This window comes from Vanellus vanellus (assembly GCF_965231255.1).
Source record: "Vanellus vanellus genome assembly, chromosome: 2".
Lineage (NCBI taxonomy): Eukaryota > Metazoa > Chordata > Aves > Charadriiformes > Charadriidae > Vanellus > Vanellus vanellus.
Window position 1 is genome coordinate 13,241,203 of NC_138906.1, and position 24,574 is coordinate 13,265,776.

Here is a 24,574-nt window from a genome sequence, read left to right on the forward strand (position 1 = left end):
AGCTTGAAGCCATTCCCTCTTGTTCTGTCATTAATTACCTGTGAGAAGAGACCTGCACCAACCTCTCCACAGTGTCCTGTAGAGAGTGATGAGGTCTCCTCTCAGCCTCCTCCTCCTCAAACTAAACAGTCCCAGCTCCTTCAACCGCTCTTCATATGATTTGTTTGCTAGGCCCTTCACCAGCTTCGTTGCCCTCCTCTGCGCTCGCTCCAGCACCTCGATATCTCTCTTGTATTGAGGTGCCCAAAACTGGACACAATACTCGAGGTGTGGCCTCACCAGTGCTGAGTACAGGGGCACAATCACCTCCCTACTTCTGCTGGCCACGTTATTTCTAATACAAGCCAGGATGCTGTTGGCTTTCTTGGCCACCTGGGCACACTGCCAGCTCATATTCAGCCACTTGTCAATTAGAACCCCCAGGTCTCTTTCTGCCAGGCAGCTTTCCAGCCACACCTCCCCAAGCCTGTAGTGCAGCATGGGGTTATTGTGACCCAAGTGCAGAACCTGGCACTTGCCCTTGTTGAAACTCATACCGTTGATGTTGGCCCAATGATCCAATCTATCCAAGTCCCTCTGTAGAGCTTCCCTCTCCTCCTGGGAATCAACGCTCCTGCTTAACTTGGTGTCATCTGCAAACTTGCTGATGATACACCCTATGTCCTTATCGAGATCATCAATAAAGACGTTGAACAGAAATGGTCCCAACACTGAGCCCTGAAGCACAGGGCTTAGATCAATAACCCTTGGAGGTGACTGATATGATATAAACTAATTGATCATTTACATTTGCTGTTTCACACGGTGCTTCCCTAACCACCTGTATTTGTATAATTGTGAAAACATATGTTACTTGGTGTGGCATCACCTGCTGAGTAACAGGCACGTTCCCTTTGCAATTTTAAGTGAGGGTTGAGAGATATCAGGAAGGATCTGAAGTCAGGAAGGATGTCCATCTGTCCTAATACTGTAGTACTTCCATGCTTTCATAATGTAGAAAGCTTGTGAGGTTGGAGAGGTGAAAAGATTAAAAAAACCCATATCTTTTATTTCTCACATAACGGAGCCAAACCTTTATAAATTTATGAATAAATCTGTTCTGGTACCATTCCTGCCTCCCAAGGAAAGAGACAAAGAAAAGAATAAAAAGACAAAAAAAGAAAGAAAACAGACAGAACAATGAGTGTCAGAAATGTCGATAAAAGACTTTTCTCACAGAATTTGTACTCTGAATTTGCTAACACAAGAAATGTGGGTAGCACAGATAAGCCTTTTGCATTTTAGGTACTGAACTGAACTGCTTTGCCCTAAACTTTTGAAACATCCAATAGTTCCTGTATTTATTAAGTGTAGCTTTAATATCAAATTTATAGAGCAGAGCTATTAAGGAGTTATTCAGACACTTATATTTTTCTTCAAAAATTGATGTTTCAGCAAAACGTAAAGCTGATTTCAAAGAAAGTTTCAGCTCTAAGTATTTCTTCGAGCCAAAGCATTTCTTTAAAAAAAGAAAAATGAGGTTTAGCCTTTCACGTCAGAACAGCCAATATTTTGTCATTAGGATATCAATCTCTCAGATAGGGATTTTTTTTTTTTAATTCCACCTCTGATTGCAAAGGGTAAAACCTGATATTGAGCCCAGAGTAAGTCCCTTTGCTGTTCTGACATCGGTCTTCTTCAGTTAATCCTGCTTCGTTTTTCTTTTTATGAATATACAGAGTCCCAACTGAACTGCATTACGGACAGAAAGGTCATGGTTTTTTTTTTTTTGCAGGCAAAGTTATAAGGCCTAATTCTGCAGTGTACAAAACCACTCCTTCCTTCCCTTCCCCTACATCCCACCCTGATTTAGGTTTCTGAGCAGTGAAAAGGGGCAGTGTAGCTCTTATTCCTGGGATCAGAACACTGTAGCACAGTGGGATCAGACTGGGATGCGCTGGTTGCTATTGCTCAGATCTGGATCACTTTCTCCTTACTGTTCAGCTTGCTTCGGATCTGACACTAAAATGAGGAAGTCTTCCCGTACCCAAGACTCTAGAGCTCTTGCCAGTTAAGGGACTGAAATGCTCAGAGATGTGATCCAAGTTTCTCCTTGGATCTTTAGTGTACTAGGATGGGACCCCCTAGCTGATTTTAGGGTAATATTCAATTTACCTACAGCCATCTGAAAACTGGCTGTCTAATTTGGCTAGTCACTGAAGCCCCCCTCTGTAGTCAGTGCAGAAATTCAGACTCCACCAGGGTGTGATTCACCTCAAGAGCTTTTCCATGGTAATAGGAATTGCCCTCTGAAGGCAACTTATCCCATTGACTATTAAGACATTTTTTAGATATGTCTTATATAAATGTGTCTTAGATATGTCTTAGATAAATAAGACTATTTATCCACCCCTCTTAAATTATGCTTCTACTTTATAGGTGGAGATGAATCACATCTTTTTTTTTTTGTTTGTTTCTGTTTTCAAAACAAAAGATGGGAATAGTAACACATTCCTACATCCACAGAGGCTTGTAAAGATAAATACGCTACAAGGATGGGAGAAGCCGTATGGTAATTAGTGCCATCAAATAAATGTTATAGAAAGAGAGGATTCGTGCCTTTAAAAAGGTTCATTTAAGAGCTTTGGTAAATACTGGTGCAGCACTACAGCTTCAGGTCTGACAAGACCTGGGTAATCATTTAAAACAACCAGATACAAAAGAATTCGAGTTACTGAAATATTTCTCCTTACCTCAGATTAATAACTAAAATGCAATGTATCTATACATGTCCTATGTGTTTTCTTCTCTAAGGAAAACTTAACTGGATTGTATACTTCAGTATTGTCATGCTTCAAGTCTCAAAAAATGAAAAAGAAAAAGAGGAATTTTTTTTGGTCACCAGTGGGAAGTTAAAAAGTTCACCAGTTGCAAACTGGTGGGAGTCTCCAAGACCAGCAGAAATGTCTGATCCAGCACAATTAGAATTTTAAATATTGGTGTCTCAGCTCACTTGTTTAAGGCTGGTATGTAACAACAAATCTAGGTACAGGAGAAATCTCTGCATTTTCAGAAGTGACCTATAAAGTTATGTAACTTTTTTCATTTCTCACTTTTAGATATCCTAAGCAAGAATGACTAAACACATTCCTTTCTGGGTCAGACTTCTTGAGACTGTATCTATTTAAATGATAAACCCCTTTCATTTTGCTGAACGTTCTGTTTCAGTTTCATTGCCTACACTAAATTGTCCCCCACGTCCCAGTTTATTCAAGATCCGTTCACTCACAAGATAGCCCCAGGCCACTAAAACTGGTCAGCACATTGCTTGGAAAATAAATCCTTTGCTACTTTCTCAAACACATTTGTCTTCTTAGCCCTGAAACAGTTCTTATCCAAATCAATACTGGTATCAGGATAATTAAAATCTGCCATGTTTAAAGTTTTGGCATTCTTGCAGGCCTCTCTTATCTGTGAAACCGTTTCTTGACAGGCTTTCCTTACTGCCCTTGAAATCCACGGCTACATTTTAAAATAATCTCAACACCGTAGCATGCTGTTCTGTTTAAAACCTTCCTAAATTAACTGGAATATTTCGATAATCGATAATTCTTTTTCTCCCTTACCTACCCTGACTATCGTCTTCTCTTTTGTTGCCCATATCTGTCCCATCCTTTTATTTTCCTAATAATTTTCCCAAATTAACCGTGACTGTATTAGTCCATTATTACAGTTTCATGGAAATATATTTCTGGCTCAGAAATGTTCACATGCCATCTTGTTACATTTGCATAGACAACAGTTTAACTTTTTTAGTGAAATCCTCATTTGCGCAGTACAACAGACAAAACAGAATGCTACACGGACATAACACTGAATGCTTGGGTCCTGTTCAAAAAGCACCTTGGTATTTACTAACTTTAAACAAGCTAACAGTTTTATTGACTCGAGAATATTAATATGCCAAAAAGTAGATGCCTGATTAAGTGTCTCGCCGACTTGGCATCTCAGCTCTTGTGCAAAGGGATTTAACGTTAACTAGTACAATGTCTATTGTCAACAACTGACATGTCAAGAGCTCCAGCTTTAAGAAGTAAAACAGTCCACATGTTGGGATCTAGACAGTTTTCCTATAAAATTGTCTTTTCTCACTTTGCTAATCTAAAAACCGGTCCAACTAATTTTCCATATTAGCAGGAAAAAAAAGAAAAATCAATACATGATTATAAAATTGTATTCCTTATCTTCTAGTGCTTGCGCTATCAGTAAAAAATCTAGTTATCACAAGCCATCCAACCTTCACAAGGTTAGTGTGAATTTGCAGTACAGTAGGTGTATCTCTGCTATTTTTTTTATTATAGAACTGCTGCATGTACCTTTTAATTTGGTTGTCAGGGGAGACAGGAAGCAATAATTAAGGCTAAAAGATGGGGTATGGAAGCTTTATTAAAGGATATATTGAAGATGGGAATTTGATCTGAGAATTAGATTATGATTAGAGTTGTTAATGCAGCTGTGCCACTCTTGAGTGACAGAGCAGCAGATGAACTGAACAGGCAATTATAACTACAGGAGTCTCCCTAATCTTTACAATCCCAACCTCACAGTCACATCCATTTAAATTAATTTTCATGAAGGCTGCAAATTTACAGCTTCACCAGATTGGAAATTTGTTTGTTTATTACCTACAGGAAATATTTTTAGGGAAGTAAATAGCACCGAAAGCCATCTTGTCTTTCTGCTTGTCTTTTTAACTTGCAGAATTAATAATATGAGATTAATCTGAAGGCTGCTGCCTTTATGAAAACTGATTGATTCTCAGCAGCCCGGCGTTATTATGATTATCTGTGGGAAGGTCAAAGGGAAGGCATGTAAAAGTCATAGCTGATTCATGAGTTCCCTATATTAAGCAGAAGATAAAAAAGGAGGCTTGTGTTGATCAGCGTTATAAGGGAAGAATCAGTCTTCCTTGCCTTACTGAAACTGAAATTCTAGGAAAAGGATTTTAAACAACTTTGGACATAGTTATTTAAAGATGTCTGTTGAGGAGAGATAGCAATAGTTCATTACTATGCATGCTGAAAACCTATTTTAAGGAGTTCTTTGCTGCACAAAGATTAATTTACCACTACATTTTTCCTCCTTCACTACTAATATAAATAATGGTTGTGGCTTAAATTGGCATTATATTTTGATAGCCTCGTTTTGAATATACAAAAGGATATACTGCCGAACTGCTCAGAAACTTGGAAAGGGAAACCATGAAACAGTACTCTGCTGTTCCAGAGTTTTATTTTGGAATGTCAGTAGTGAATGGAATAAAGTATGAACGTTTAGAAACCAGGCATTGTTTTTTTTTAGAAAATGTTGAGCAGATAGCTGTGGAAAGGAAAAATAAAACCTTGACTTGTAAAAATCAGTGGCACAAAAAAATATTTCTCTACTGCTTGTCATTCAAGAAACCTGGAAGATAATTCCAGAAAACAATAATCTGCAGTTGCCAGGTCAACAAGATATTTAAACACCTGGTTTTAAGCATGTAAAAACATACATCCAAGGACAGTCAACAGATAAGCCTAATCTTTGCAAATCCTGAAGTGTGTGCAGCCCCATCTTAACTCCCTGACAGGATAAAACTCAATCACATATCATCTTCATTGCTGACTTGGTTTCGCTCAAAGGAAAACATGGGTCAGCACTCTGGCAGGAAGCTGTGGCACATCCTTACTATGTCTCTCATCTGGTCGTCCAGGTGACCAGGTCATGTAAACCGCCAGAATGTAGCTATAAGCAAGGAGAATTCACAAACTTAAAAGCTCAGAGACTGTCCAGTCAATCTACTTCTCACAGAACATACAAGCTCAAAGTTAAATATATCCACAATTGTCTGAAGTGGGAATTTCCAGCTTGGACTAATGTGGCTTTAGTTGTATTACTAGAAAGTAATGCACTAGAAAGTACATCTTGGACTTGGTATTTTGCCGTTGAACTGAAGTGCATTTATTTTCCTATGAACTTGGAAACTTCAGTCGGGTGCCATTTTATATTCAGATAGATTACTTACATGCTTTTAAAGAAAATTACTGAAACTTGCTATAGGAACAATGTTGATAATACATCCTGATGTTTTTGTTCAATGTCAATATTTTAAGTTACTCATGTTCTCAATTGATCTGATATGGTAGAGTAGGTGCCAGTGAAACAGAATACTCAATAAAAACAGCTGACATACGAATGGTTCCTGCAAAGAAGCCATGGTGAAATATATATTAAAAAATATGAAAAATTGTGCTGGAATTAGACAAGCAAAATACATTAACAGTTGGAAGTATTGGAATTCCTTTTGTTATGACATATATTCATTTTTCCAGAAGATTAATATATTTGAGGCTTGTGCTTTTTCAAGATTTGAAAATGAAATGAAAAGTTGAATAACTGCTGTCATATTTGGAGTATTTATGCAACAAGATAGCCTGCCTTCCTTGATCCTAGCTTATCTCGGTCAAGGCTTCAAGGACAACATCTAGCATATTTTCTCAGATGCTCGGCTTTAGTAGAAGGCTCCAAAGTTCAACTTCTTTTGACTCAGAATCCTTGTGGGATAACAGAAATATGTCAAAATGGACACAAAAAACCTTTGGGACACAAAAAACCTTTGAGACACAAAAAACCTTTGAGAGTTTTGTTTTGTTTTGTTTTGGTTTTTTAAATCTAAAAACTTTACCAACACCTAAATACACAAATGTATTTCCTCTTGCAGAAACAAAAGGTATTTATTGATCTAAAATACGATGGCAATAAATCAAATAGAGAATTAATATAATCTGAACTGAGTTGAACCATGTTTGTCCATTTTTTGAGGAAAAGTCATTCAAAAGCAATTTTAGCAATTTATTTTAAGCAATTGTTTCTTGTATTCACATGCTGTTGTTGACTCATAATTTGAAAACATTCATCACATGTTTAGTCAGGTCACATAGGCAAATGAAAATTGGTATGCACAAATGTCTGGAAGAAAAATCTGATAAAACTCTGCTCCCTTTATTTTATTTTCTCATCACTCTTCCTGTCTTTGATTAACACTGTGCAATTATGATTCCTCAGTATTTCCTCATATCCGAATATTAGTTGATTAATCTTGATGATAATGGATTGAGAACTGGGTTTAAAAACAAAGTATATGAAGTATTTTATTCAAGAAGTCATGACTGATCTTTTTAAACATCCTTGACTTGTTTGGCAATTATACTATTTATAGGAGGCGAGTACTTGTCAGCTGTTGCTCTTAAAGTGTGGAGGAGATGAGTGAGACTTTTTTTCTCCACAAAGTATTGAATATTTTAAGTCTGAAGGTGATAGGTTGTGTGTTGAAACATATCTTCCTTTTTTAATGATAAGAAACAATAATATTTAGTTGGCCAGAGCTTATGCTGCACCAGAGCTCTGTGCCAAACAGGAGAGAGAGATACACCACCACTTCCCTGATTCAGCGGACTTCTTCGGGAGGAATTGTCATTATAGCTGCTGCATGTATTTTTGAGTGTCTCGGTGGATCTGGCACCACCGAAGGGTACAGCATTTCTCCTGATGCTGTTCTTGGGTTTCTGTGAGCAGGAAGGATATGAAAGTGAGTTATCTGAGCATTTTCACCTGAATTATGGCTCCTTTGTAAGAATGAAGAAAAGGACCTTCAAGTGGCTGAGAAATCTGATCCACACAAAATACATATTTACGTGTTAACCCACATTTGTAGGTTGGGATTTTTCAGTCCCTTCTCCTGGTCTTTTGAAAAAATTATCGTTTCTAAGATAAGAAGTTTTCAGGGTCTGATTCAAAACTCATTAATAAAAGTGGGAAATCCACACTAGTAGACTAGTAGGTCAGTTCATGGTACGTTAAAATGCGTATCTGGCAACAGCTTCATCAATTGTCATTATGTGTTGCATTTTTAATGTTTGACATTTCTTAATGCAGAGCAACTAATACTGCAATAAATACTTTGTTATCTTATTTATGGACTAAAAACACAGGCATCTGAGTAGTTTTATTCGGTGCCATTGCCACCTGGTTTCTTCATTTACTATGATAAAAATCCATTGCCCATCTGCTTGAAAGATATTGAAGATTTATGAACATCAGCCATAAGATGCAATGGAAAGGTCAAAACACTGTTGGATGCACAAATCCATGCTGATTTCGTTATAATAATAGTTTGACCTAATATGGACATCATCAACAAAAAAATGTAGGACAATATCCAGCCTTTGAGCGTGTAGTCAGTAAAGTATATAGAGACAGTCTCATTCAAAAAAAAAAAACAAAACCAGAAGCTCTTTGATTTAGATCTGTGGACAGAGTTACACCTATCATCAGAGAGACAACTCCTCTGAATAAAGGAAGGCAAACCCATCCTTGATGTTACCTAAAGGTTGTTTCTGAGGTGACATGTAAGTTACTGCCCGGTTCAGGCCCCTCTATGTGTTAATGTGCCTTGCCACTCAATCCAGGGAAAGTACATGTTTCTTGAATGCAACCAAATGATTTAAATCCTTTTTTAAAGGTACTGGGCACTAAGGCACTCGTGAAAGTGCCACCAGGTAAGTACCTTTTTTAAGTGCCCCCAAAGATTTCTAAAAGCAGGGAATAAATTTATTGATTAACACAGCTGAAATAACCAGGGAAAAATCCTACTGATCACATCACCAGGCATTCTTTAATTTCTTTTAGTCCCTCGGTCCTTCAGAAAGCTGCTTCTCTCTGCATACTTCCAATCACCCAATGAGCATCTCCAAATCTTCAAAGCTCCCAGTTTAGTCTCTGCATCTAATTTGAGAGAGAAAAACTGCACTGAAAACTAGTAGTATTTTAAGTGTGCAAAAACCCCAGGACAGACTTCTAAAATGAACTTTCACTAAGTTCATAAAATGCTGTCCAATGACAAGCTTCCTTCTGATGGCATGATTAATTTATTGGCTATGATAGTTCATTAAGAATATTAGGATTATGATGATCACCTGCAAAAGGTGTGCCCGGGTGGAAAACCTCCTGCAGCAGGTGGGTGAGCTGCAGAAGGTGGTGAGAAGGCTGCGTAACAACAGGGAGGCTGAGAAGAAGACAGACAGCTGGTTACAAGCACAGCCTGCAGTGGACCCACAACCCACAGCCAAACAGCCAAAAATTCCTCCACTGGCGCACACAGAAGGGAGGGAGGCAATAATGCAGAACAATAAGAGGTTGCAATGGCAAGGACCAGCAGGAGGAAGAGACTTCCTCTGAAGCCTGAGGTGCCCTTGCAGAACTGCTTCACAGCTTTGCAGACTGAAGAGGAAAGACCAGTCACAGCTGGAGAGACGCTGGAGCTGAGTAAGACAGCTGGACTGCTCCCCATATAACAACCAGCACAACTAAGAAAAGGCAACAGGGTGATAGTAGTAGGTGACTCTCTTCTGAGAAGTACAGAGGTGCCCATTTGCCAACCTGATGCACTCTCTAGGACGCATGCTGCTTACCAGGGGCTCGTACCAGGGATGTCACTCAGAGACTACCAAGCCTCATACAGTCAACTGGTAATTATCTACTGCTGTTGTTTCATGTGGGCACACCTGATACAGCCAGGAGCAGTCTGAGGAATATCAAGAAGGATTACAGAACCCTGGGAGGGGCAGCAAGGGTCTCGGGAGTAGAGGCGGTATTTTCATCAATCCTCCTGGTCAAATGGAAGGGGCTTGAAAGGGCTAGTCAAATCTGTCGAGTCAACAAATGCTTACAGAACTGGTGCCACAGCCAGGAGTTTGGCTACTTAGACCATGGGACTCTGAGAAACCCAGTCTGTGGGGAGTTGATGGGGTCCATCTGTCAGAAAAGAAGAGCATCTTTGGTCATAGGCTTGCCAAACTGGTGAAGGGGGCTTTAAACTAAAGTTGCTGGGGAAGGGGAACCTAAATCCATCCCAGTTTGATGTTAGCACCAGCAATAGATGCCCAGAGCCTGGAGAAGAATCACAAGTCAGCAGGTGAGCACCTGAAGTACAGCACAAAGGAATTCCAGCCACTCCGAACCAGTAAGTCAGCTTTATTGGGGGCCCAACTTAAATGCCTCTATGCAAATGCACGTAGCATGGGGAATAAACAAGAGCAGTTAGAGACATGTGCACATGCCTGCAGGGCTATGATCTTATTGGCATCACGTAGACGTGCTGGGATGGCTCCTGTGACTAGAGTGTTGGAATAGAAGGATACAGGCTCTTCAGGAAGAATGGGCAGGGGAAATGAGGAGCGGGTGTTGCTCTCTGTGTAAATGACTAGCTGGAGTGCATGGAGCTCCACCTGGGGATGGATGGAGAGCCAGCCAAGAGCTTATGGGTCAGGATTAAAGGGAACGCAGGGGCAGGTCACAATACAGTGGGTGACTGCTACAGGCAACCCAACCAGGAAGAACAAGTGGATGAGGCCCCATATAGACAGATAGGAGCAACCTCACGTTCACAAGCCCTGGTCCTCATGGGGGTCTTGAACCACCGTTGGAGGTACAACACAGCAGGGCATAAGCAATCCAGGAGGTTCCGGGAATGTGTTGATGATAACTTCCTTCTCCAAGTGGCAGAGGAGGCAACAAGGAGAGGTGCTAAGCTGGACCCAGTTCTCACCAACAAGGAAGGGCTGGGGGGGAATGTGGAGCTCAAGGGCAGCCTTGACTGCAGTGACTGTCAAATGGTTGATTTCAAGATCTTTAGGGCAGTGAGGAGGGCACACAGAAAGCTGACTACCCTGGACTTCAAGAGAGCAGACTTTGGCCTCTTCGGGGATCTGCTTGTCAGAGTACCATGGGATAAAGCCCTGAGGGAAGAGGGACCCAGGAAAGCTGGTTAATATTCAAAGATCACCTTCTCCAAGCTCAGGAGCAATGCATCCCAAGAAAGAGGAAGTCAGGCAAAAAAGTCAGGAGGCCTGCATGGCTGAAGAATTAGCTCCTGGACAAACTCAAACAGAAAATGGAAGCCTACTAAAGGTGGGAGCAAGGACAGGTAGCCTGGGAGGAATACAGAGAAATTGTCTGAGCGGCCAAGGATCAGGTTAGGTAAGCTAAATCCCTAATAAAATTAAATCTGGCCAGGGACGTCAAGGGCAACAAGAAAAGCTGCTACAGGTACATCAATAATAAAAGGAAGACTAGGGAAAATGTGGGCCCTCTCTAGAAGTAAATGAGAGACCTGGTCACCTGGGATATGGAGAAGGCTGAGGTATTCAATGACTTTTTTGCCTCGGTCATCAGTGGCAAGTGCTCCAGTCACACCACCCAGTCGCAGAAGGCAAAGGCATGGACTGGCAGAATGAAGAACAGCCAAATATAAGAGAAGAATTGGTTCAAGACCACCTAAGGAACCTGAAGGTGCTCAAGTCCATGGGACGTGATGAGATGCAACCACGGGTCCTGAGGGAACTGGCAGATGAAGTTGCTAAGCCACTATCCATCATACTTGAGAAGTCATGTCAGTCTGTTGAAGTTCCAACTGAGTGGAAAAGGGGAAACATAACCCCCATTTTTAAAAAGGCAAAAAAGGAAGATGCGGGGAACCACAGGCTAGCCAGTCTCACCTCTGTGCTCGGCAAGATCACCCAGCAGACCCTCCTGGAAACTCTGCTAAGGCACATGGAAAATAAGGAGGTGATTAGTGACAGCCAACACGGCTTCACTAATGGCATATCATGCCTGACAAATTTGGTGGCCTTCTACGACGACATTACAGCATTGCTGGATAAGTGAAGAGCAACAGACATCATCTACCTGGGTTAGTGCAAAGCATTTGACAATGTCAGACACAACAACTGTGTCTCTAAATTGGAGAGATGTGGATTTGACAGATGGATGACTCGCTGGATAAGAAATTGGCTGGATGGCTGTGCTCAAAGGGTTGCAGTCAATGGCTTGATGTGGAGACCAGTGGCGAGTGCTATTCGTCAGGGGTTGGAATTGGGAGAGATGCTGGTTAACATTTTATTGGTGACATGTATGTTGGGATTGAGTGCACTCTCAGCAAGTTTGCAGATGACACCAAGCTCTGTGGAGCAATCAACATGCTGGAGGGAAGGGATGCCATTCAGAGGGACCTGGACAGGCTTGAGAAGTGGGCCTGTGCAAACCTCATGAAGTTCAGCAAGGCCAAGTGCAAAGTCCTGCACGTGGGCTGGGGCAGTCCCAAGCACAAATACAGGCTGGGTAAAGTATGGCTTGATAGCAACCCCAAAGAGAAGGACTTGGGGATGTTCGTTGATGAGAAGCTCAACATGAGCTGGCAATGTGCACTTGCAACCCAGAAGGCCAACCACATCCTGGGCTGCATCAGAAGTGTGGCCAGCAGGTCAAAGGAGGTGATTCTGCCCTTCTACTCCACTCTCGTGAGACCCCACCTGGAGTACTGCATCCAGCTCTGTAGTCCCCAACATAAGAAGGACATGGACCTATTGGAGCGCGTCCAGAGGAGGGCCACAAGGATGATCCGAGGGCTGGAGCACCTCTCCAATGAAGACAGGCTGAGAGCTGGGGTTGTTCAGCCTGGGGAAGAGAAGGCTCTGGGGAAATGTTATAGTACCTAAAAGGGGCCTACAAGAAAGCTGGAGAGGGATTTTTACAAGGGCATGTAGTAGGGGGTAATGTTTTTAAACTGAATGAGAGTAGATTTATATTAGATATTAGGATGAAATTTTTCACTCTGTTCAAGTGTTCAAGGCCAGGCTGGATGGGGCTTTGAGTAATCTAATCTAGCGGAAGGTATCCCTTCCCATGGCAGGGGGATGGAACTAGATGGTCTTTAATGTCCCTTCCAACCCAAAACTTTCTGTGATTCTATGATTCTATGATCTTCAGGGGAAAAAAAGTATCCTTTCATAGTTTTGCACCATCAACAGCAACAGGAGAACCTCATCTGAACCAGCTGCATGCAGATAGAACTGAAACAAGGATACAAGCAGAAATGAAGTAACAATAGTAACTTTGAAAATCCGCTGACACATATGAGAGGAAGAAAAAGTAGCATATTATAGCTTAAAGAGGCTGTGAGCCTATGGTGTTTACCATGTTCAGTATTTAAAATCAACCAGAAACTCGGTGACGCATGAGATTTATAGCTGCATGTATATTTCCATATTTACTGTTAAACATAGCTCATGGGAACCGAATTATGCCACCTATTTTTCTGTTAAGCTAAGACAATATTTTTATTTAGTTTTCTATGGTAATTGAATTGTGCTACCTTGCAGGAAAAGAAGTAATACATCTTAAAGTTATTCTCTATTTTGTATAAGTGTAGAGGGATTCTTCACTACAAGTTTGAGCTGAATAATAACCACACACTCAGCATCACGCAGGCATTACATGCATTTCTAGGAAATAAATAGTTTGCAACCCTTTTTTTCATAAATGAGGAGGTTTGGTGTGTTTGAGAGTTGTAAATCAGAACACGCATATTTAAAAAATCACAGAATAATAATAATAGAGAGTATAATTGTTAACAATTAAGTGAATAACCTATTCAGTAGAAATGAGTGAATCACGCAGCTCAGTAATTCCAGGGTTAAAGTGTTCATTTTGCACATATTATGAAATATCTGCAATAAATTCAAGTAATTATGCTATTAAGCAGTTCCTCATCTATTGAATTAATTAAACTTTATGTTCATTTCATAACCTCTTTAGACACCCTCAGTTACTGGAGATTTAATCCTCTTTGAACCTTTCTATATTTAGTTTTTTGAAGATTGACTAAGACCAATCACACAGCACCGTAAGAATGAGGTTGTTTTCTCACTTCATTATGCTACTCATTTCCCACACATGCCACCTCTTTTTTGTATCCTGGGTTGTGAAATCAGGCAACCCATGTTAAAATCTCCTAAAGGTCATAAATGCGAAATACTATTCCATATGTGTAGGAGGTTTTGTCAGATTGCAATATATTGTCATTGATTTGTATTTTTCATTTTCTTTTAAGGGCTTTGTCATCTTGAGATTAATATCAGTAGTACAGTTAATTGGAATAAAAAAAAAAATTATGAGCTCTGCCTTCTCTCCTAAAAGGCAACAAAGCTTACATTTCTTGCTGTCTGTCAGTACAGCTCGTTAAGACTGGTATCTAAATACATATATATATTTATACCAGATGGAATCAAGCTTATTTAGATGCCTGACTTTCAGCATCCAGGTTTCCATATGTCATCATCAGTAAGAGAAGTAAACATATCATTGTGTCTAGCATTAAAAAAAGAGATTATTATACATAATCTGAAGGCACACAAAGAAGCCAGCAAGTAACCGACCTCTGTCATTTGTCTTGACTTGTTATGGCATTATTCAGTCCCATTACTTCTTCTCTACCTGAGGAGAAGAATTGGTACCGCTTGTGTTGGGAGAATGGGGATTACGTCAGGAAAACTGCAAAATATATGTCTTTTTCCAAAAGAGTTAGGAATTCTCTGCACCTTTTGCAACAGGAGGGCAACTGCTACTTCTACTGAGGCTAGGCACTCAGCACAACTTCACATGTTGGACTATTACTTTTGTTTGGGGGGAAAAGATCATAGTTATAACATTAAACAAAAGTTACAGTACTGGAAGTTAATAAGCGAGAAACTGAATCTGACATTGAGTCTCTTAATGCAAATAATACAATCATACTATATTGTTCCTAACATGGAAATTAAAACGTAGTTGAACAAAATCTTTTTCTATGTCCTCAAGTCCATCTTTGTTCAGTAATATGCTAAAATCATGCACATGCATTAAGTATTGCTGAATAAGAACAGAAAACTGATGGGCTTGGAAGCTCTGGTTTGTAACTATTCTGCGCTTTTGAGTTATGTGGGAGCAAAGAATATACCTTGAAATTTACTGAAATTGGAAGGACATTTTATTTGTCTTGCTGTAATTCAGAAATGGCTGAATGAGTGTGGGAACAAAATTCAAAGGCTTTCAAAAAGCCATGGATAATTGTAAAAGTAAGGGAAATATAATTAAAGACTTGAGAGAATTTTAACATTGCTGGCAATGGATTTAATGTTACTATTCTTACAAAATAAAAAGCACCCAAAGTCATACTATTTAGATGACCATACAGACTACAAAATTCTAAATTCTTTACATCAAGCTGTAAGTAAATTGACAGGAACTACTTATTAAGTGTATTTTCATTTAGTTTCTGGAGACTGAATATTTTCTCAATAATTTAATCATTTCTCCTAAGTTTGTATCAGGAAAGATTTACTAGATAAGAGATAGAAATTTCAATTAAAAATAAACTTGAGCAATACACCCTACAATTGACTTTTTGGCAAAGTGTCTCATTTTCATAGATAGTCTTGAATTTCTTTTTCTGATTACTTTCCTTCCACCCAAGCACGGAGGAATTTTTTTATTTTGTGGAAAACTATTTCCTGACAACTTTTAAATCTCATGTTTATAATTTTTTGTCTTATTTGCGTGGAAACTTTATTTATGTATTTTTATTTGATGATAAGTTCCTGCAGGCTTTAGATAAATTCATGACATGCTGTCTATTAATTCATTGGATTCCAATTTGTCGTGGTTTAGACCAAATCCACCACTGGGGACCTGAGGGACCCCAGATGGGACCGACAGATGCTCCCCTCTACCCCTCTACAAAGAGAGAGGCAGAGGAGGAAAAAGAGACTTCTGAGTTTAGAAGGAACTAAACTACTTTAATGAAATATTAATAATAAAATAAAAAGAAAAATAATGAAATAAATACAAAACCGTATCAAGCTCCCGAGATGACAATCACGTCACCGGCTGGCACTGGGGCAGTCCCAGGCTGGACTCAGTGGCGGACGGGAACTGGATTCCGGATCTGGATTACGGATCGGGATCACAGGCAGACGAACAGAGTCCTCCTCAGACGTTGGCCATTGAAGGAAGAGCCCGTGACCCTTTTATCCCTCAGCTTTTATACTGAGCATGAGGCAGATGGGATGGAATACCCCATTGGTCAGTTTTGGGTCACCTGTCCTGTCCGCTCCTCCCCGCAGGTGGGACCCCGCTATGCTTTTCCGCTTCCGACCCTCCAACGTGGCAAATAACAAAGTTGGTTGGCCGTGGGGGTTACAGCAATGAGTATAAGCAGGAGCCTCTCCCCATCCCATGCCTGGGCATCACCTATAAACACGGGTCTGATCACTCTGAGAGAGAACAGTGTCTGCACAATACGCAGTTAATTTCAGTAGTTAGAAGAGGCCCAGCTAAGAAGTGAAATTACTGAACAAAATTGGTTCTGTTTTACCTCAAACCAGGACACAATTCTGATCATTTTTACTGCTGTATAGGTTGTAATTCTAGAAAAGAGTAAAGTGGGTGGCAAGCACTGACAAACAAGAAGGAAATTTTGCTGTTTCTGAACTCTGTATGATCCCAATGCCGGTCCTATCTTGCTAGAATTTGGTGTGTTTATTGCATCTTCTTTCCAAGCGTTATCTCAAAAGCAGAACTTCTGCCAACCCTGAGGAAACAGGGTCGCAACATGCTGATTAGCCTGTGATGTTCTCAGATTGAGAAAGGTTTGTACCTGGTTCTGGAGGCAGCCATCGAGTTGTACATTAAGTGAGAGAGAGACATAGTATAGGAATAGATAGTGCCAAAAATTTGCTGCTTTGCACAATAGCACAAATGGTGAGTTAACACTACCAAACTTCATTTTGTATTTCTATGTTTATAAATATAAGGGAAAAATCCATAAATGCTTGAGTTTTCTTGTGGTTAACTGTCTCTAAGTAACTTTCTTAAAGCAGGCACTTGACGATTAACTTTTTTTTTTTGCTAAGGGTTTCTGTATCTAGATGACAGATCAGGGTCTTCAAATCACCAAATTGCAACCGCACTTTAATCAGCGAGATCCTCGAGGAGACAGAGTATCCAGGCAACCATGCAGAAAAGAAGCAGCAAAGAAAATTGCTCAGCTCTGTAGTCAGCTAGAGGAGACCTTTGGAAAGTTGGAATTAATGTAGATTTAAAGTCAAACTGTGGCTTTTCGAGTCTGTCTGGCTGCAGTAGGGCTGTGTGCAGGAGCCAAGGGACTGCTTTCTACCCGGGGTGCATGGACCTCCTCTGGAAGGAGCAATGTCCTCCATTTCTGCTCGTGCTGTCTTTCAAAACACGTAAGGTACACTTCCCCTTGCTCTTACTCAGCTCTGCTGAACTCAGACCTCTTTGTTCCCTTCTCTTTATCCAGGGGAACACTGGAGCTGAGACCTGCGGCATACCACCAAGGTCTGTAATTTCAACAGAATTTAAGTAATTCCCTCACAGCTTAATAGGAGTTAGGAAATTCACAGCCATGCGTGCCTTTAATAGTGGCTCTTCATGATGACCACAGTAAAGAGTATTTCACACATATACCCACTGAGCATTTAGAAATATCTAATACCACAGTTACCATAACTTTTTCTAGTGTTTATTCCGAGGAAAAGAAAAATTGCCCCATGCTTGTTGCTACTGTTAGATTTTCAACAGTGACAACAATGGAGCTATTTCATATTTACTGGAACATTATTTAGAGCAAGATTTAGTCCATAGCACCTGAGAAATTGTCTCAGAATCTGCACTGATGGATTAAGCCCTGAAAGTAGAATATAACCCCACTATATCACAGGAAAGTACCCCATAGTTAAATGGTATTCTTTAAAGCTTTTTTGGGAAGTAGGATACTCAGCCAAAATATTTGCTGCTGATCGAAGTCCCCTGTCAGTAGCACTGTAAGATAAAACTCTTTCCTCTCCCAGCTGACTTTCTGATCTAGAGAACTGTCTTATGAAATCTTCAGTTATGCAAGATATAAGAACTGATATAATAAAAGTAATTAAGCTTATTTTAAAAACAACTAAAGATTTAGTGCATTTGTTCTGTGTTCACAAGGAAAATACTTATTCAATATACAAGCTGTAAGTCTGTGAAGTCCTGTAAGAGGTAACAGTAGAAATAGGCACTGCAGCAGGCTGATTTCCCTTGCTTGGTGACATTTACAGCTTTTTGAGAAGTAAGAGACTGAGATTGTCTTTCCAGCTGACAAGAAATTGTTTCAGTGGCAGACACCTCCAGAGGATCAGTTTATCCCCGACCTCAGCTGGGGCCCATCCATGCCAATTTGTACCTAAGCTTGGAATATTTGTAATGTCTGTGTTAATCAGCCCAGGAGGTTTCAACCAGCTCTTCTGTTGGCTCTTGAAATGAGTAAAGAGGAGCAGAAGCAGCTGAGGAGCAGTCAAGTATGTCAGGAATGTGCTTTGCAAGGAGGATCAAACCCATGGGGTGACAGGACTGCCTAGACAAGTTTGAGACTGTGAAATAATAAGAAATCATGGCAGAGCCCCCTGTGCTGTAAAGAATGAAGTTAAAGGATGTTGTCATCGATACCTTGAGTAGGGACAGGCTCATGGGTGGGTGCGGAGAGTGGATGAGGTAGGAAGTGCTGTGGAGAGAAGACCGTGAGGCGGGGTACAAAGCACCCATGAGCTGTGTCACTCAGTCTCTGAGGGACCTACATGTAGTAAGTGGCATTTAAAAGGCATCCGTTGCTCTCCTGGCCCTTTCTGGATTCTCCATGCTTCAGGTCTCTTTTTCTCAAGTTCAGGTGAGCCAGTGAGCTCATTGGGTTCAGTCATACCTCCCAATCTGCCAGATATATTGAACAGTATTTTGTCCAGTGCCTTCTACCTCCAGCTGAAATAAGCAACTACACACACACAGCTACCTCATCTATAAAACAGACAATATATAAATAATATGATTATAGCAACAACAGTATCAGAGCTTCCATCTCTATGCCAAGGGGGCGGGGGTGCTGTGAAGATTTTGAAGAATAAGACTACCCTCTGTGGAAAGGTGTGAGGACTTTGCTATTAATTTTCATCATCAAAGATGTTTCGACATGGAAGAGTTCTCATTTCACTGTTTTATTATTTTATAGCTTAAACAGATCTTAATGACAGTCTATGGTCTAAGATGTTAAGGATATGGAAACTCCACTCCTCAGGGTGTCGTGGTGGCAAATTGTACTGTCATGTAAAAAACATCTGGGCTTTTGCTTTCCTATGTAATGGTAAGACAATTTGTAGACCAATACAGTCATTTTTTCCTGGGTTCATTCAGAGGGAGCACATCTACTGTGCAACTGTTGTTTTCTACAACTAGAAAAGTTTTCCTGTGGTGTACAGTATCTTATATGACAATAAAACATACAAGAACTCTGATAGCTGGAGGCAAGATGCCGTGGCAGATACTATTCTGAATCTCAGCAAAAGAAGAGATTAGCAAAATGTTTAAATAAATGGAATTGCTTCTGTAAGAAGACAGAGAAGATGATAGCAGTTGAAAGAAACAAATTGCAAGACTACAGTCTACAATCTAATCCTATAAACATCTTGACATAGCTATTAGTACAATTCTTGTCTGCATCTTCATATAAAAACATTCAGAAGCACCAAAATTAATGAGAAGATAAAGTCTTTCTTAAAAGAATTGGGGTGAATCTCTTCTATGCAATAAATAAAGGGTCATCATGTTTCTTACATATTTTCAAAAATTATAAAATGCATACATTTAGATAGTACTAAAAATTTATTTTTGTGATTTTTTTTTTTTTTTGCATTAGAAAGATTTCTAGAAGTGATTGCCATTCCTTATCTTGCAGAATGTACTAAATACAAATGGCATGTATGCTTTTTACAAGGTGGTAATTTATTTTCTATAATAAGAAATAGCTGTGTATAATGGCTGAAGAATGTATTTTTCTAATACTGCCGTTGGTCACTTTCTGATTTCATCTCATACTTCACTATACCTGCAGTTCATCCTGGGAGGTATCCATTTTCTCTTTTCCAGTACTCCTATCAATCAAACATATATTTTGGAATGATTGAGGTATCAGCTCATCATTCTTATTTGCTATTTAGCAACTCCCCACCCCACCCCCGCCCATGTTTTCACCTGGAAAAAAAAAACAACTATTTTCACTTTTTGCACTGAAGTCCTTTTCATTCTTAAAACAGTGGTGTCATTCAGCCCAGGGCTGGTTAGTGACAGATCCACGGTAAATCAGATCAATCAGCTAAGAGGCTTTTCAGGAATGAAAGGTGTCTTCTTGTGTGAGAGGTGTCAGTGTTAAATCATTAGCTCTGTGCATCAGTATCAAAGAATAAAAAAGCTGATTCTGTCATTCTTACCTTATAGCACTTCAGCAGCATTTAATGGCAGAAATCTGCAATGTTATTTATTAGCTCCAGTAACCCAGGGGTTCTTTTTCATTTTAGTCAGCAAGCTGTGAATCACCTACCAGGCATCTGACATGTACTGCAGGACTTCAGGGATTTAAGACAAATTAGACTTGGTTATTAGAGTCTCATCTTAGAATCTGTGTTTGTTTATAGGCTACTTAGCAGCTATGAGTAGAGATTTACAAACTGAAAGTTATTTTACATGTACATAAAACACAAATTTACTAAAATAGACTGGTTAATGAAGTTAACTCCTGGAATTACTCTAACTACTGAGAGGCAAAGCCTGCTTAATTGTAATGAGCTACTTGATGAGAGTCAGGGCACTTCTTGACATGCAAGCGTGTGTTTTAATTCCATGAGTATGTCTGCTGGAACACCATGCTGTTGAGGTACAAATAGTATCTCAAGTTATTTTCTGTTTGGTTTGCTTTGCATTGCGCAGAATTTCTCCCTCATGACAATACTTAGGACTGCAAAAGGCCTGGGCTCTGCGAGGTGGTTCATTGATGAGCTTGTAGGTGTTAACTTATACACATTTTTTTCATTTCAGTGTTTCACATTTAAGGACTGCAAAGAAGTAAAGCTTTTGGTTTTGAAAGTTTTAAACATTTTCTGAAGTATAATTTATTATGAAAATGATAATGCTTTAAATGACCAAATAAAACTTAACCTGAATATTGTGTTTGATTTTGTCGAACTTCTGTCCCTTTTGTGTGGTTGATGTAGATCAACGGATTCAGAGAGGCATCTTCTTGGGATCAATGAGTTACCTCAGCAGCTGATCACTCCGTGGGGTCTGTCAGGGCAAGGCAAAGTTTGAAACTTCCAGAATACTTGCTGCTAGGCATAGCAATAATAGCTTTGTTGCAACTGGGATTCCTACTAATAGACGATACGGTGCTTTGGATTAAAATCCTTTGCTACCACGTCCAAAAGGCAAATTGTCGTCTAACTGCAGTGTTTCTTGTATAGAGGTATGCAAAATAAGATAAACACTGCTAATTTTAATTATACTAAGCATACAAAAACTTGTCAAGGAACACGATTTTACAAATGTAACTACTATTATGTATATTAAAATTGTGCCTAGGAACCGTTGTAAAAGATAGCTTTCTCCTGCTAATAGCAGGTAACGGGACACTTGCTACTTCACATACCTTCAGAGGTCAAACAATATATAACAGAAGACCTACAGGCAGAAATTACACAAACCAACCTTGAAGTAGAATCACATGGGTGTAAGTTTGCAGGTTTCTGTAGGATATACCTGCTACACCCTTTTCTAAACAGTATTCTCTGTATCAGAAATAAGAGAAGTCCTGGTCTTCTAAAGTATGTGACTGCATGGAGTCTTTTTGTAGTCATAGTCACATTTTAGACTGATAACCATGACTGAGAAACAGTGCTAGAAGCCATGCAGAAACAGCAGATAAACAGCAGAAACAGACATAAATGTCAAGCTTTGCATTTTCATTTCAGCACATAAAGAACAGTAATCCTTCACTCAGTGTCCTGGTGACAAGATTTATTGCATATATTGCAGGCCACCTAAAATGGTTTGGGGTTGCAGTATTCTGAGAAACAGCAAATGAGAGATCTCAAGTGTATGAGTGAAGTAGATGGGAGATTGAATTTAGGTTACACGTTGGGAAATAATTCCTCGCTGTAAGGACAGAGGAGTGCTGAGATTCATTGTGTGCGCACGCTGTGCAAGGTCTCTCACTGGGGGCATCTGAGAACAGGTTAGAGAAACATCTGTCAGGAGTTGTTTAGGGAAAGCTGGGAATCCTGTTAGGGGAAGGCAGATACCTTTGGTGATACTTCCAGTTTTATTCTGTGAATAATTTTATGACGTGACATGTAAAAATCTGATAAAGGGAAATAAATTTTTCCTTTGTGTCCTATTTATAGATCATTGTTAAATGAGTGCTTTTTAAAGTCTGTTTTGAAAATATTGCTGGTTATTGTGGACCATTGTGTAATTCTGCTTTATGGGCACAATTAGAAAACATTTATAGTGGTAGCACTAGTATTTAAGCCTCATGATGGCATATGCCGTTCATTTTACCAAGCAAATGTGCTCCTGTTCAATGGATCCCATGGCTCTGTCATTAAACGTGCTGTCCACTGCTCATTTTATGGACAATTTGGAAGATTCTAACTTGTTAAAATAACCCACAGGTCATGTATCAAAAAGGAGATAATTTTCTCAGTCATAAAATCTTTCTTTCTTATCCTGAGCTTTCACAGATTCACAGCCCATGAATTTCACTTCATGTTCCAACATCCCAAAACAGAACTTAGTTGAATTGCCAAATGTCACCAGCCTTCATAACAAATGTTTTTGATTCCGACCCATAAATTGGCCAATTCTCTCCAAAGGTTCATCATCCATATCAAATTTCTTGAAAAACTGGTTTGAGATTGGAGTTTGTCATGAAAATGTAAAATAGAAATTACACAGAGTCATTTTGCACATCTCTCTTGAGACAACCTACTCATACTACCTGAAAGCATCACCAAAATTCCTAGGTCTTATTTGACTCTGTTCTTGGGGAGAACGATATAAATAATTCAAGCAGCTCCTCTGAAAGGTTGTACTGGCTTTATATCCGTTTAAGTGAGACCAAAATCATATTGTTCAGATGTGTCACACATTAATAAAAATTAAGTAAACCAACTGATTATAAATACAACTGCCATTGGTAGTATACCGCAATAGTGTGTACAACCAGTATACAATAACTATTGAAAATGTCTTCTTTTATTCTTATGTCATTATCCTAGTTGCATCACTCTCCCAAGATACTCAAAGTGCCTTTACTTTCAGAGATTACCTGACGTTCAGATGTTTCATTGTGGGAGAGGAAACCCAATAAGAGCTTATCACAGCTGGACTGCTTCTCTGTAGCTAATTTAAATACATAACAAGGTAATGACCTTTGCATGGTGAGTGCTTCTGACCTGAACTTTCTCTCCACAGGTGTGTATTTAAAACCTGCCAAATTGATCCTTGCTGCCTGTAACCACAAATATATGGCAGCCTTCCAGTTAAAACAAATATAATTGTGTGGTACCCGTAGCCATTTGATGAACTACAGCAAAGGAAGCTGATACTCGTGACAATGGCTACCTTCTTGTCGCATACTTATAAAGAGCAGAACTGCTCCAGCTGATATCTGAAAGCTCACTAATGTATCGCTAATTACACGTTTTTCAGAAATGTCAGTCAGCCTTTTCTTTTAGTTTTTGCAAAAGCTCTATCAGTGGCAATATGTATAAAAGACAAAATGAGTCGGAAGGTGACCAAAGTAATTTAGAGAAACCTCCTTAAAGGAAGTGAAAGGACGTAACTTGATAGTCACTACTGACATGTTTGGAGCACAGTTAGACAAGTTTATTCTCTTTGGCCTCTGAAATTTTTATACTAACCCTGAAATTTTTATACTAATCTTATCACTTGGTGCATACTTATTCTCTTAATTATGATGTACACAATCAGAGAATGCAAAGCTGATTTACTGTCTTGCTTTGAATTATCTGTACTGGCCTCAGAAACAGCCATTTACCTGCTTTGGACCGTTTGTTCAGTGCTTAATAAATGGGAAAGCAGGTTCATGAAAGGTACTGTGATTAATTGCAGGAAATGGTCTTCTACAAAAGCAATATTAGTCTGAGGACATCTTGAGAATTAGCAGTAAATATAGATGGGGAGACAGTTGTTTGGGCTCTACGGGGCAAATCATAAACTCATGTTTATATGGAGAGAATCAGAATGTCACTACATTATTTCTGCACAATTAAAATGAATATCCTTATCTTTTTAATAGAAATTGTATTCCATAAAATTCATTGCTCAAATGCAGTTTTGAGAATGAGCAATAGCTGAGGATAAAGATTAAAAATACATGATCTTAAATTTTGTACTGAGACATAGATTCTATACTGCTGTATAAGCATACAAAAATTTAGGGTAGGTATTATACAGAAGTATGGAAAAACTACAATTGTGTTCCACAGATCATACTCACTTTACTAACATCTGAAATTCCCATTTCTGATAACTGCTGCTTTCTCCCTGAATTCCCCACAAGGAACGCTGGGCATAGCGGTTGCTTCACCAGGATTTTGAGGTGATGCCACATAAGTGGGATTTGTCACTCTTTTATGCCAGATCCTGCCATTAACATAATGGGAAATACCGAGCTGTGAAATGTTGCCCTATCATGCTATTCAGTGGAAGAAAAGTGCAATCTCTTATTGCATAATATATACAACAGGGCAAGATGTACGACAGAGGAGAAATCAACTCCACTTTT